This window comes from Monodelphis domestica, chromosome 1 (assembly GCF_027887165.1).
Source record: "Monodelphis domestica isolate mMonDom1 chromosome 1, mMonDom1.pri, whole genome shotgun sequence".
NCBI classification, from domain to species: Eukaryota; Metazoa; Chordata; class Mammalia; order Didelphimorphia; family Didelphidae; genus Monodelphis; species Monodelphis domestica.
The window spans coordinates 174,426,399-174,442,098 of record NC_077227.1 but is presented as its reverse complement, the minus strand read 5'-3'; positions in this window follow the sequence as shown (position 1 = coordinate 174,442,098).

The following is a 15,700-nucleotide window of genomic DNA, read 5'->3' as shown; positions in this document are numbered from 1 at the left end:
AGGATAGCCAAGGGTTTCCAGATTATATTCCTTGACAAGCAGATCCTGTTTTGAGGACCAAAGTAATCCTTGGGTCACTCTCTGTGTAAAAATAACCCTAGAAGGGCAGGTAGGTGGCTGAGTGGATAGGGAGCCTGGAGATGGAAGGTCCTGGATTCAAACGTGGCCTTAGACACTTCCTAGCTGTGTGACCCTGAACAAGTCACTTAACCCCAATTGCCTACCACTTTTCTACCTGGAACTGATGTTTAGTATGGATTCAGAGACAGAAGGTAAGAGTTAAAAAAAATAACCCTGGGGCATCTGGTGTCTTGACTATTTCTATCACAATTAACACAGTAGTACCTCCCAATAATCGCCTTTCCAATCTCTAAGGAATCCTTCCCCAACACCTTCCTAGATCTTCAAGTACTAATCTTTTGCATCTGTATTCATATATGACTGCCATCCATGTACCTGTCCTCTAATAATCTTATTTGTCCTTTTTCTAGAACTTTCTCTCTGTAACAGGAATATGAAATGTCTTGGGGATCACATTCTCTTCCTGTTACTTTTGAAACATGACTTAGGGCCTGGGTTCCAGTTATTGTACATTAGTATGTTTTGATCCCATCCACTGACTACTCTTTCCTTCTAAATTCATCTGATATAAGATCTTTTTAGACCTAATACCATTAGCTCATCTCCATTTTCTTTTTAATTTTTTAATTTTAATTTAATTTTTTTTTTTAGGGTTGAAAGGGGAGGGAGAAAAAGAAAAATGAATGAGTAAAATCTTAAGCAGGAAAAAAATGTTGTTCATACATAATGGAACTCCTGTAGAAGGGTTGCCAATTTTCTTACTCAAACATAACACTCCACTCACTGGTGTTTTCCACCATGGCTATCTCCCATACTTTCTTTCCTTATCACTTCCTCTTGGAATCCCTTTTGTTCAGTTTCAGTTGTCTCTGACTTTTTGTGGTCCCATTTTGGGGCTTTCTTGGCAAGGATACTGGAGTGGCTTGCCTTTTCCTTTTTCAGCTTGTTTTATAGATGAGGAACTGAAATAAATAGAGTTAAGTGACTTTCCCAGGATCACACAGCTAGTAATTAACTCACACCAGATGAGTCTTCTTGATTTCAAGCCCAGTGATCTGTCCATTGTGTCAACTAGCTGCTCCCTTGGATTCCCTATTTCCTTCAAAATTTAGCTAGTTTTATCTTCTATATGAAACCTTTTCTGATTTGCCCAGCTTATAATGCCCTTCCTGGTTCAGAAATATCCGGCATTTATTTTTTATGAAACAGTAACTACCCTGCCCACCCCACTGCCTGAGAACTATATGTGTTGTATTTCTTACCTCCTCCATAGTACTCTTTTAAAAATTATAAATAAATTTTTATTTGTCAATACACAATACAATTTAAAAAATATTTGGTTTCTTACATTTTGTAATTCATGTTATCTCTCTTTCTCACTCCCCAAGAAGGTGGGTAATATATGTTGTACATATATAATCATATAACACATATTAGCAGGTTTGTTATGTTGTGAGAAAACACATTAACACAAGAGAAAAATCCATGGAGGAAATAAAATAAAGATGGCATGTTCCAACTTGCATTCAGACTCTGTTCCTTCTGTGGCAGAGGATATCCTTTTTTTTTTTTTTGCAGTGAGTCTCTTGGAGCTTGTCTTGTTGATAATAGTTAAGTCATTCACAGTTGATCATCATATGATATTCTTCTCACTGTGCACAACATTCTTCTTGTTCTGCTCGTTTCATTTTGTATTACTTTATAGGTCTTTCCAGATTTTTTTGTGATCATCTTATTTATCATTTATTATGGCACAATAATATTCCATTACCAGCATATAACTTATTCAGCCATTCCTCAATTGATGGATATCCCTTCAGTTTCCAATTCTTTGCCACCACAAAAAATATTTATATAAATATTTTTGTACAAGTTATGTTCTTTTCCCCTCTCTTTAAGCTCTTTGGGATATAGATAGTGGTATTGTTGGGTTAAAGGGTATGCACAGTTTTATGACCCTTTGGTCATGGTTCCAAATTGCTCTCTAGAATGATTATATCAATTCAAGTTCCACCTATAGTGTATTAATATTCCAATTTTCCCTCATCCCCTCCAACATTTATCATTTTCCTTTTTTGTCATGTTAGCCAATCTGGGTGTGAGGTTAGCCCAAAGTTGTTTTAATTTGCATTTCTCTAGTCAATAGTGATTTGGAGTAATTTTTCATTTAACTAAAAATAGTTTTAATTTCTTCATCTGAGAATTGCCTGTTCATATCCTTTGACCATTTGTCAATTGGGAAATATTTTTTATTTTTCCAGTTTTGATTCAGTTCTTTATATATTTGAGAAATGAAGCCTTTGTCAGAGACTTGCTATAAAGATTTCCCCCCAGTTTGTTGTTTGCCTTTCAATCTTGGTTGCATTGCTTTTCTTTGCACAGAAACTTTTTAATTTAATGTAGTCAATGTTATTGATTTTAAGTCTTGTTTTGACTTAAATTCTTCTCTTATTGATAGGTCTGATGGGTAAACTATTTTGTAATCTCCTAATTTGTTTATGGTATCACACTTTATTTCTAAGTCATGTATCCATTTTGACTTTACCTTGCTATATGGCTTGAGATGCTGATCTATGCCCATTTCCTGCCATACTGTTTTCCAGTTTTCCTAGCAACTTTTGTCAAAAAAAGAGTTCTTCCAAAAACTTGGATCTTTGGGTTTTCAAAAACTAAGATTCTACCATTTATCATTGCATGTTGAGAGCCTAATCTATTCCATGGGTCCCCCTATTTCTTAGATAGTACCAGATCGTTTTGATGGTTGTAGCTTTATAATATAGTTTTAGTTCTGGTAAAGCTAAGCCATCTTCCTTCATATTTTTTTCCATTATTTTTTCTTGATTTTTGAGATCTCTTGTTCTTCCAGATGAATTTTGTTATTATTTTTTTCTAGCTCTATGAGAAGTTTTTGGGCAGTTTAATTGGGATTGCATTGAATAAGTAAATTAGTTTGAGAAGAATTGTCATTTTTATTATATTGGCTCAGTCTAAATATTTTTCCAATTGTTTAGATCTGACATTTTGTGTGAAAAGTGATTAGTAGTTGTGATCATATAGTTCCAGGATTTATCTTGGCAGGTAGATTCCCAGGTATTTTATATTTTTTACAGTTATTTTAAATGGTATTTCTCTTTCTCTCGCTATTTGGCTGTATTGGTAGTATAGAGAAATACTGATGATTTTTGTGAGTTTTATCTGGTTCTCTTAAAGGGGTTGAGGATATCTCATTTCTGCCATGAGCCAAACCCCTCATTGATTGTGTTCTCACCAATTTTCTGACTCCACGCATCTCAGTTGCATTTAGCCACTTAAAAGCCAGGTTAGTTTTCTCAAAAGAATATTTGCTTTAAAAGAATAATAAAACCCCAAATACAATATCTTGGGGGCCTAATCCTCCCCGTAACACCTTAGTCTCTGGCAACATAAGAATGATTAAATTTACACCTTAGTTCAGTTCATATAGAGCATTAGTCCAACTAGGTTTTAAGTCTAAAGCCACCATGGGTTTGTGTCCTGGGATTTGGGCTTCTCAAGGCTTTTCTACTGGACTGGTGGTAACATCTAATCTGGAATTGTTGGTTCCCAGATCACCATGGCTAGAGCTCCTTGTCTAGAACTCTGCTTCCTGAAACTAGAACTGAGATGGATGAACAAAGTAAGTTGATGGAAAGTTCCAACAATTTTGTAAGTCAAACTAGTCCTATATCCCAGGAATATGTCTCAAGCATTTACCCTGTAGCTGCTTCCATCTTAAATGATCTAGGCATATGCCAAAGTCCTAATATAGCAATATATGTATATATACTGTAAATAATTGTATTTGCCCATATCATCTTCCCCATTAGAGTATAAACTCCTTGCGGGAAGGGGCTGTTCTACTTTTGTCTTTGTATCTCTAGAATTTGGCATAGAGCCTGACATTTAGCAGAGACTTAATAAATATTTATTCAGGGATTGTAACCAAAAGCAAAACAATATAGTTAGATGAGAAGAATCAAAGCAAAATTAAGCATCGGACACAGGTAGCCCTCAGAAATTAGGAATCAGAAACTGCTGCTCCTGCAGACGCTTTGAGGGAAGGAGAGAGATGTAACTCTGCCTTCAAGGTTAGCAAAGCCACAGTCCTAGGAGAGAGTGCCAGCAAGAAACATCAAGCTTTTTGTGTTCCTGTCTTCTTCCTAGTTTTTATTTAGAAAATACTGCCACTGTGTATTTATATATTCAGAGTCTATGTACCCCAGATGCTGGGAAGAAGAATAAAAAAAGCTACAGATGTGAAGGTGCAAGCAACGTACTGAGATGCCTCTTTATGTTTTCATAAAAGACTTCCTGAAATGTATTGATGAGAACTGCTTACTGTGGGCTCAGGGAACCAACAATGAATTTGGATTTAGTGGACCTGGGACCAAATCTTGACTCTACTATTTGTTAGCTACATGTCTTTATATTAGTCGATTTGAAATGCTATGCCTTAGTTTCCAAATCATAATAACGATACAACTTAGGGCAGCTATATCACAAAGTGGATAGAGTACCAGGGCTGGGATCAGGAAGACCTGAGTTCAAATCCTTCCTCAGATAGTCACTTGCTACATGATCTTGGGCAAGTCACTTAACCCTGTTTGTCTCAGTTTCTTCCTCTGTCAAATGAGCCGGAGAAGGAAATGGCCCCAAATGGGGCTCCGAGAATCAGATGTGAGTGGCATGAGTGAATGACATCCACTTTACCTCTTGGGGTGAAAAATCATCTGAACTATGAATATGCCGGGGACCCAGAAGCCTCTTCCACCACGGCTCATGTATAGTGCACTCAGACGATATGACTGAGAACCACACCACAGGCTTCATTCCATACGTACTGATATTGGAATGAAAGTCACATGAATCTATTGATTTGTGCTTCAGTGTCTAAGAAGACAGAGAAGTCATAAGCACTTACAACCAGTATATCACTTAATTGAAAGATCAGCTGAAGAAAACCTACCCGCACATTATGGTTTCAACTCAGAAAAGCTCAGGTAGGAAAAAGGGATGTCAAGAGTTTGCATTCACTGTCAGAAAGTCTATCAAGGGACAAGGTTTCCCTAAGAAATCTTGGTGTTCAGTTCTTGAAATAGATATCTGTTCCTAGAGACTCCCTTTAGGGGAGTAAGTAGAAAGACTATTTGATGTGAAACCCAAAGATCCAAGTTCAAATCCCGCTTTGGATTCTTACTGTGGACAAGTGACCATGGGGAAATCATTTAACCTTTGTGAGCTTCAGTTCCTTCGTCTGTTAAATTGGGCACAAAATTACTTGTGCTACTGACCTCAATGGTTGGAAGAAAAGTGTATTTCAAACTTTAAAGGAGAAAGTACTATTATTATTTATATTGGTGAGGCATGAGGGCAGGAGTAATCTGTTTCATAGCAACTCAAAGATATTTTAGCTTATGTCCTAAAATAACTTGTGTAACACCAGCTTCAATGACCTTCCCCACTGAGATGATAGGCAGTTATCTTTAAAATGTATCTTTAAAAAGACGATAGTCTTGAGGGCCAGGTGGTACCTGCTATTCAAGAGAAATTTGGAACTATCGTGGCTGAAGAGATATTGAAAGCAATATTGGAAAAAAAATAGAGTTAAGAAAACTTTCCTGAGATAATTGTTTTAACTTTTACCTTGTAAAAGAAGCATAAAGAAAAAACTCAAAATATTTGGTTGTTATCCTGAGAAAGATGAATGACAAAACTGTATTCCAGAGTTGAGATATAAACAAAGTGATAGAGATTATTTTTTCATCTGAATCACAGCCGAAACATTGCAAATAATGCTATTTTTGTATTATTTGTTTTGCTGCTAATACATTGTATAGCCAAAAACTTTGATGCTTAATTTAAACCTAGGAGATGGGAAATTTTAATCTCTCTCTCTGTCTCTCTCACTATCTGTCTGTCTTGTCTGTCGTTGTGTCTGTCAATCTATCTATTAATCTGTCTATCTATCTGTCTTTGTCTATCAGTCTATCTATCTATGTCTGTCTGTCCATCTGTCTGTGTCTATCAATCTATCTATCTGTCCATTTGTCTGTGTCTATCTATCTGTCTGTCTGTCTATCTGTATCTATCTATCTATCTATCTATCTATCTATCTATCTATCCATCTGTCTGTGTCTATCAATCAATCTATCTGTCCATCTATCTTGCCCACAGGCAAGGGGAAGTAAGGCAACAAGATGGCTCAGTGGATAGAACAGCAGCCTAGAGTCAGGAACTCATCTTTCTGAGTTAAAATCTGCCCTCAGACATGTCCTAGCTGTGTGATCCTGGGCAAGTCATTTTATTCAGGTGGCCTCAGTTTTCTTATCTGTAAAATAAGCTGGAGAAGGAAATGAAAACCATCCCAATATCTTTCCCAAGAAACCCCAAATGGAGTCATAAAGAGTCAAATATGACTGAGCAACAGCCACAACCTAAAGGTGTCTCATGCAGTGCACACTTCTTTCCAGGGTGGCTCTCAGAACATTTTCTATTATATCTAGGGAATTTTGATTCACTTTAGGCTATTTTTCTCTCCCTCTCTCTTTCCTTTCCCAAAGATCTGACAAGTATACTATTCTGCGTTTACCTAATTTACTTATAGTTTTCTTCTTTATATTCAAGTAATTCACCCGGGTTTTGGTCCCCAAAACTGGGGTCTTTGGGTTTGTCATAAACTATCTTGCTGAGAACATTTACGCCAAGTCTATTCCACTGATCCTCTTTTCTGTCTCTTAGCCAGTACCAAATTGTTTTGATGGCCACTGATTTATAGTATAGTTTGAGATCTGGTACTGCAAGGCCATCTTCCTTTGTATTTTTTTTTTTTCATGATTTCCCTGGATATCCTTGATCTTTTGCTCTTCCAAATGAACTTTGTTATTTTTTTTTCTAATTCAGTAAAAAAAGTTTTTTGGTAGTTCAATGGGTATGGCACTGAATAAGTAAATTAATTTGGGTAGGACGGTAATTTTTATTATGTTAGCTTGTCCCACCCATGAGCAATCGATATTTTTCCAATAATCCAAAGCATTTAAAAAAATTCAACATATGGCTTAACTTGTACAAGGAACTCCAAATGAAGAAACTCCTTCCACCAATGCATATTAGTCCCTGTTGTGCAAGTCTTATAGAACTACCTGAGAAACTGAGAAGTAAGTGCCTTGCCCAGGGTCTTAGTACTTAGTTCTCTGTCCTTAGTTCTGAGGAGGACCACTGATGTCATGAAGAGATGTTCTGACTCATGTGTGAATTCGATTTAAGTAAGTCAGAGCTGAACAGTCATTGGCCTCACTCTTTTCCAGAGACATCCAAGTCCTGTGGCAAGATAAAAGTCAGGATGACTCTTGGTGACCCAAGATGAATCTTCTATGTCTGACCAAGCTCTAAGCCTTAGACTCCCCAGCACCTGCTTGAGCCACATTAATGACCAGTGGAACAAATTGTTCTCATCCACCCATTCTGCCTGGGGAAGCCCTCACATGTTTGCAGCAGACATCCCCCTGACTCACTGACAGGTTTGAGGTCTGTTGGTTTCTCTCAACTTGGTGTAGCCCATCTGTTGAGATGGTTTTACCAGGATGTGGCTTTTGAGAGTGTTACAGCGTGCCTGGGGTCATACAGTATGTATAAGGGGGAGGACTTGGACACAAATCTATCTGATTATGAGTTTAGCTATGCAATACTATCTCTTGATTCCAAGGCACATGTTGCACTAATAGTAATCTGATGACAAGATTTCAGAGATTGTCGATACCTTCTCTGGAGCTTTTTCTGCTACTTGAGGCTGAATTTAGGGCCTGAGAATGTGGTATCATTGGCTAGGGTCTTATGGAATGATGCGTCTGTGAGTCAACATTTTGTTCCTGGCCACCAATGGTCTCACTATCCTAGAGTCGGGTTCTAATTCTCTCCAGCAACCAGCAGTCCATACAGATGAACAGATCCTGCCTTAGATTGGTAGCAAAAGAGAGACAAAGAAGAAAAAAAGGGGGAAATTAGCTTTGGGGCATTGATAGGAACCAGCCTGTGGATGTCCAGGGATTCTTGAAGGTGATAAGGGTTTAACTCAGAAGGGTGTTCTCATTCTGGAGACTATTCCTCCACAACATTAATTCAAAGGTTAATGTTAGTTTGGGGCACTTAGGACACCTAAGTAGAATAATGAGGCAGAGTTTCAGAACAAACAATGAATATGAGAGCCTTTTTCATCATAAACTCTACCCTTACCAGAACATCAAGCTCTCCCTATATGGAGGGAGTACCTGGCCCTGTTGTCAAACAGTAGATACCCAGGAAGGGACATATTGAGAGATACATATCTTAGAACAGTGATGGCGAACCTTTTAGAGACCCTGTGCCCAAACTGCAATCCTCATACTGCATGGGAACCCCCTACTTTACCCCAAACAGGGGAGGAAGGAAATGTTCCCATTGGGCTGCTGGGCAGAGGGGTGAGTGATGAGAGAAATGTCTTCAGCCACACTTAGAGATGGGGAGGGGAGCAGCCCTCTCCAAGCACATATGCCATAGGTTCACCAATACGGCCTTAGGTACTACCCTAGTAATGAATGGATCAGGTTAAGAGATACAAAAACATGCTAATATGTGTCACTTTTCACTCTAGAAACCCAGATATCTTAGTCAAGGATGGGCTCAAAAGTCTCAAAAGGTTTAGGAAACACCAGGAATGTAGCATGGTAGGAGATGATGGCCTTCTATCTGGGCTTAATTTTATTTATCTTTTTCCATCTCACTCTCACCTTTTTTGGAGAGCAGAAGTATTTCAGAGTTGAGAAACCTGGAACTTCAAACCCTGAAAGCCATTGGCAGTTGGCAGAGAAGCATCTATTAGTTGTAGTCTGACCATCTGAAATTAAACAGATCAAAATTAATTAATTAAAATTAATTAAAAGAATTTTTCTACCCTAAGCTAATGTGACATTTCTGATCAAGAGACAGCATTAGTGATCAAGAATATGGCGTTTAGAGACAGAATTAAGGTTGTCAGCACCGGCTACCTAAGTTTTATTCTGTGTTCTAAGGAGCTTGGCACAGAATGGTAAAGAATGAAGATGGACAGTGTGTTTTTTAGTTCAGGCCATGGAAGAAACAGATAAATTGCTCCTTGGGGGAAAGATTCCCTTTTGGACCTTTTTTCCCTTGGAAATATTTTTTTTTCCTCAGTGAGCAGAGGAGTAGAAGGGGAACGTGGGGATAGCCAGGCCATATTAAAAAAAATCAGGATCTTCATAGAAACCTCTGACAAAGGTTTAATTACTCAAATTTATAAAGAGCTAAATCAATTGTACAAAAAATCAAGCCATTCTCCAATTGATAAATGGGCAAGGGACATGGATAGGCAGTTCTCAGATAAAGAAATCAAAACTATTAATAAGCACATGAAGAAGTGTTCTAAATCTCTTATAATCAGAGAGATGCAAATCAAAACAACTCTGAGGTATCACCTCACACCTAGCAGACTGGCTAACATTACAGCAAAGGAAAGTAATGAATGCTGGAGGGGATGTGGCAAAGTAGGGACATTAATTCATTGCTGGTGGAGTTGTGAACTGATCCAACCATTCTGGAGGGCAATTTGGAACTATGCCCAAAGGGCAACAAAAGAATGTCTGCCCTTTGATCCAGCCATAGCATTTCTGGGTCTGTACCCCAAAGAGACAATGGACAAAAAGACTTGTACAAAAATATTCATAGCTGCGCTCTTTGTGGTGGCCAAAAACTGGAAAATGAGGGGATGCCCATCAATTGGGGAATGGCTGAACAAATTGTGGTATATGTTGGTGATGGAATACTATTGTGCAAAAAGGAATAATAAAGTGGAGGAATTCCATGGAGACTGGAACGACCTCCAGGAAGTGATGCAGAGCGAGAGGAGCAGAACCAGGAGAACATTGTACACAGAGACTAATACACTGTGGTATAATCAAATGTAATGGACTTCTCCATTGGTGGTGGCGTAATGGCCCAGAACAATCTGCAGGGATCTAGGAGAAAAAACACTATGCATAAGCAAAGGATAAACTATGGGAGTGGAAACACCGAGAAAAAGCAACTGCCTGAATACAGAGGTTGAGGGGACATGACAGAGGATAGACTCTAAATGAACACTCTAATGCAAATACTATCAACAAAGCAATGGGTTCAAATCAAGAAAACATCTAATGCCCAGTGGACTTACACGTCGGCTATGGGGGGTGGGGGGGAGGAAAAGAAAATGATCTTTGTCTTTAATGAATAATGCTTGGAAATGATCAAATAAAATATTATTTTAAAAAAAATCAGGGTTACTACCTTTTTCTTTGAAAGGACTGTACCCCCCCAAAAAAGCCATCTGAATTTGAGTGGAAAGAACAGGTAGAGAGCTCACTCTTCCTATGAGGATGAAATAGTACCCTAAGAAACCTGAAGCAGGAAGTTTCCATAGCAAGAGGTTCCATAATATGGCAGTAGTCAGCTCTGTTGAGCAATGGCAATGTGAGGAGAGAAGGGAACAGGGTTTGGCCAAGACTCCATATACTGGGAAGGTGATGGCTTTAGTTAGATGACATATTCAAAAGAGACCATTTGTTTGGTGAAAACTATGGAAGAGACTGTGCCAGGAGGGATCCCAATATTAATTCATGTTACACTTTGCAGAAATTGCCCTTTCAAGACCAGTGAGATGCAATGCCTGGCAGAGATTTCATACCATGCCCAAGCACAGGCAAAGATTATATAGATGCTTTGTAGAGATTGCATGTCAGGTAAGATCAGTGGCGAGCAAGGAACAGCACAAGGACATCACCAGGAAACATTATCAGCCCCTCAGCGTAGCAAGTGGGAATTGCTTATATGATATTGGGCAAAGACCTGTTCGAATACACCACTGCTTGCAGCATTAAGGTGACCCACAGTTTTTGAAGGCTATGTTCGTTGAGCACAAACTTTGGCAGGCACTTCCAAAGTGTAGCAGCCTCAAGTGCAGGACCATTTTTCTATCAGCTGAGGAACAGGCTGGCTGAGTATAGATAGGCTCATCATGTTGACCATGAGGTGATAATTTAGGGGCAGGGAGAGCAGTCAGTGAAGACTATGGGCTAAGGTATGTGATCTGCATGAGAGGAGAGATCCCCCACACCAATGAATCATGCTGTTTTTGGAGTATTAAAGTACTGAAATCTAAAAATAATTAGTAAATGAATGCTAGGAGGATATTGGGAAATGGAAGTTAGAATCTGGTGTGAAATTCCACTTGGGTATCAGATTTCTGGCCACATTACAGCTATGCCTCACAATATAGGGAATAGCACTTCCTATTGATGGACAGAGGAAGGCAAAAGATTGAACTATAGCTGGACTTGAAGGGAGAGACCCCTGAATAGATCTGGGTCTGGACAGTTCAGGGGCCGCAAGATGGCAGCAAAGGACACAACCTGGAGATGGGAGGCAATGAAGTTGGGAATCATTCTTTTCTGAGAGAAGTAAGCTTTTTCTAGTAGAATCTTCTTTAAAAGACAATAGGACCAATCTTAGTGATGAAGCAAACAGATTTTCTACGTTTTCAGGTGTGTTCATTAAAACAGAAAAGGTTAAGGAACTCAAAACAAGTGGGTAATATTAATAAAAATGGGAGAATTCTTAAAAATGTAGGATCATAGGGGACTACAGATGTTTCCTAGTCCAATCTTCTCATCCTACAGGTGAGAAAACTAAGGCCGGGGTAATTTAAATGGCTTGCCCAGATTTGGGCAGGTTATTAGTGACAGTGAGACTAGAATCTCAGTCTCTTGATTCTAGAGGTCTTTCTACTACCCCTTGCTGTGAAAAAATCTAGATATAATCTGGATTTGTGAAGCTCTTGGCCATCTGTCATTTCTTGGAAATCTTCCCAATGTTGGAAGAAGAGAAAGAAGTCAGTGATGATAAATATATGACATCATAGGGGCCTTCATTCATAGTCCTTCCTTCCTGTAAGATCCTAATTGGTCAGCAAATAGAACAAAATATCAGTGATCTCCACAGAGCCTACTATATTAAGAAACAAGCTCTTGTATTGAATGATGGGAAAGAATATAAAATAGTAGAAGACCATGAAAAAGAAGGCACCAAGGAGTTTCTTAAAGACCAGGATCTTCTGGCGAAGAGGAGAAATGTGGTAGATGGGAGCAAAACAAACAAACAAAAAATAGAATGTGATTTTCAGAAGACAACAGAGAGGGCAAGATGAACTTGCCCAAAGTCATTCAGTTAAGTCATGTAGCTGTCAAGGCAAAAGTACCCAGTTTGTTGTACTCCTTATAGTTTCCAGGGCCCACAGTACACTGTATATAGCCTTACATTTCTGAAGTATTTTTACATCTATGATCTCATTTCATCTTCACAAAATGCCACTGTGGTTGAAAAGGAAAGTATTATTAACACTATAACTTAACACGTCTAAAACCAAACTCAGTATCTTTTCCCCTAAGTCCTTCCTTCTTTTTAACTTTCCTATTATTATTTTGGGAACCACTGTCCTCCCAGTGACCCAGGATCAGAGCCTAGATGTCATTTTTGATTCCTCTCTCTCTTTCATCTTGCTCTGCCCCTTTCAACTTCCTCCATTACATTCAATCTGTTGGTTCTTCCTTTCCAACAATTCTTCCCTCCTCTGACAGTGTCACCATTCTGGTACAGGCTCTCATCACTTTATGCATAGTCTATTGCAATTACCTTCTGGTTAGTCTATCTACCTCCAATCCATCTTCCACTCAGCTGTCAAAATAATCTTCCTAAAGCGCATTTCTGATCATTTTATTGTTATTGCTCTCTTATTCAAGTCATGCCTGACTCATCATGATCCTGTTTGGAATTTTCTTGGCAAAACTATTGGAGTGGTTTGCCGTTTCCTTCTCTAGTTAATTTTACAGACAAGGAAACTGAGGCAAAGAGGGTTAAGTGATTTTCTTTCAGCCTTCTGTTGATTATCTCCAATTTTCCCGATACATAACACAGTAAATGGTTGTTGGCATGTTGTCTTCCACGTTAAATTGTGAGCTCCTTGAGAGCAGAGACTTTTTTTTTTTGCTTTTTCAGTTAAGTAGTAAAGTGGATAGTAGGGCCGGGCCTAGAGTTAGAAAGGCCTAAGCTCAAATCTGGCCTCAGACACTTAATAGCTATGTGACTGTGGCAAGTTGCTTAGACAGTTTACCTCAGTTTTTTCATCTGGAAACTTGGGGTTAATAATAGCACTTACTTCCCAGGGTTGTTATAAAGATCAATGAAATAATTGTAAAGTGTTAACACAGTGCCTAACACAGGGTAGATGCTTAATAAGTGCTTGTTGAAAAGAGTGGTACATGTTAGTGATGGAATACTATTGTGTTATAAGAAATGATTTCAGAAAAAGCTGGAAAGATCTGCAGGAACTGATGCAGTCAAATAAGCAGAACTGGGAGAGCACTGTACACCATAACAACGATATTGAACCATGATCATCTGTGAAAACGTGGCTACTCTCAGCAATGCAATGATCTGGGACAAACCTGAAAGACATGACGGGGACTGCTATCCAGCTCCAGGGAGAGAAGGGTTGGAGTCATCTTTCACATCAGCATATTTATGGTTTTATTTGGGGGTTTTGGTAATGTATAAGTTTGTTCTTACAACAGTAACCAACATGGAAATGTTTTGCATGAAAATAAAATTATAATTAAAAAATGCTTGTTGACTGACACCATTTACCAATATTAGAAAACGAAGGTCTAGTATGTGATCTGATATAGTGATGGCCTTGATTGGTCCTTTTTTTTTTTTAAAGCCTTACCTTCCGTCTTGGAATCAATACTGTATATTGGTTCCAAGGCAGAAGAGGGGTAAGGGCTAGGCAATGGGGGTCAAGTGACTTTCCCAGAGTCTGAGGTCAGATTTGAACCCAGGACTTCCTGTCTCTAGGCCTGGCTCTCAATTCACTGAGCTACCCAGCTGCCCCCTTGACTGGTCCTTCTATCAGTTAATCAAATAATCAATAAGCATCCATTAAGGATAATGGATAGACTATGTGTCAACCACTTTGTGAAGTGATGGAAATGAAAAGTCAAAAATAAGAGTCCCTGCTTTTATGATGTTTATATTGTTTGAAGGGAAATAATATGCTATAGGTGTAATCTAGTTGGTTCAGTGGATAGAGAGCCTGGCCTGGAGATGGGAGGTCCTGGGTTCAAATCTGACATCAGATACTTCCTATCTGTGCATCCCTGGGCAAGTCACTTAACCCCCATTGCCTAGCCCTTACTGCTCTTCTGTTTTGGAACCTATACTTAGCATTGATTCTAAGATGGAAGGTAAGGGTTTGGAAGGAAGGAAGGAAGGAAGGAAGGAAGGAAGGAAGGAAGGAAGGAAAGAAGGAAGGAAAGAAGGAAGAACAAAAAGGAAGAAAAGAAGATAGAAAGGAAGAAAGAAAGAATATACCATATACAATGAATCTTAAGTAACTTCCCCCTGAGGCTGGGGGAGTACAAACAGTTGTGGGAATGAGGAAAAACATCAAGTGGGGTGTGATACTTGAGCTGAGCTTTGGAGGAAAGTTGAGATTCTAATAGGTAGAGTGAGGAGTGAGCGGACTCCAGAAGCAGGGAACCTGTGCAAAGGCATGGAGAGGAGAGGCTGAATGCCGTATATAAGGAACCAGCCATCAGGCCAGTCTGGCTGGAATGTTGTTTGTGAAAAGGAGCAATGTGTAAGAAAAGCCAAGAAAGATGAGCTGCAGCCGGACTGAGAAGGGCTTTGAATGTCCAACAGAGGACCTATGTCTAAGTGACTCTAGATCGGTGCTCTTTTAATAGGCATGGGCAAAGTTTCTTTCTAAAATTTAATTCAGTGGTTCATGTGACTAAACCACAACTAAACCACAGTAGGAGCAGATGGGAGTATAACTATAAGAATGAATGAGCTCCAATTGCTCATCTGTTCACAGCAAGTGATTAACTCCTTGTTTTCCCTGAAGTACATTTGGAATCACTTCATCCCACAGTTGTGACGGTCACAGCATGCTTTCCTGGCTGAGCCTGAGTTTACAAAATCTTTATCTAATCAAGAGCTGCATGCAGCTCTAGCTAAAGAGAATTTTCTGCACTAGTTTGGTGGCATTGTTCTTGGTTTTCTTGGCCACTATTTAACATTGCAGGATGATCTTTTCCAGCTGATGATATTATAATCTTATACAGACCAGATCCCTCTAGATGCCCTGGGCCAGAGAGCTGAGAGAGCAAATACTATTTTCTCCATATCCAAGCTTGGCCTTAAAGGCTTGCACTCTGCTTTTCACTCCTCTCCCCAGCTTTCTTATTTACCCTCCTTCCAGATAAAGGGATGTGTACATGCTGTGTCTCACTTGGCAGAATGTAAGCTCCTTAGGGACAGAAATAGTTTTGTTTTTGTCTTTGGGCCCCCAGCAGTCTAACAAAGTGCTTTGCAAATAGAAATTTCTCAGTGTTTGCGGTGCAATCCAAGGCAATGAAGATTATACTAAAATTGTACCACTGGCCCATGTGACAGTCAATTCCTGGGTGATCCTGGGTGTTAGCTCTATTCTTGGTAGGGAGACTTTACTTAGAGAATT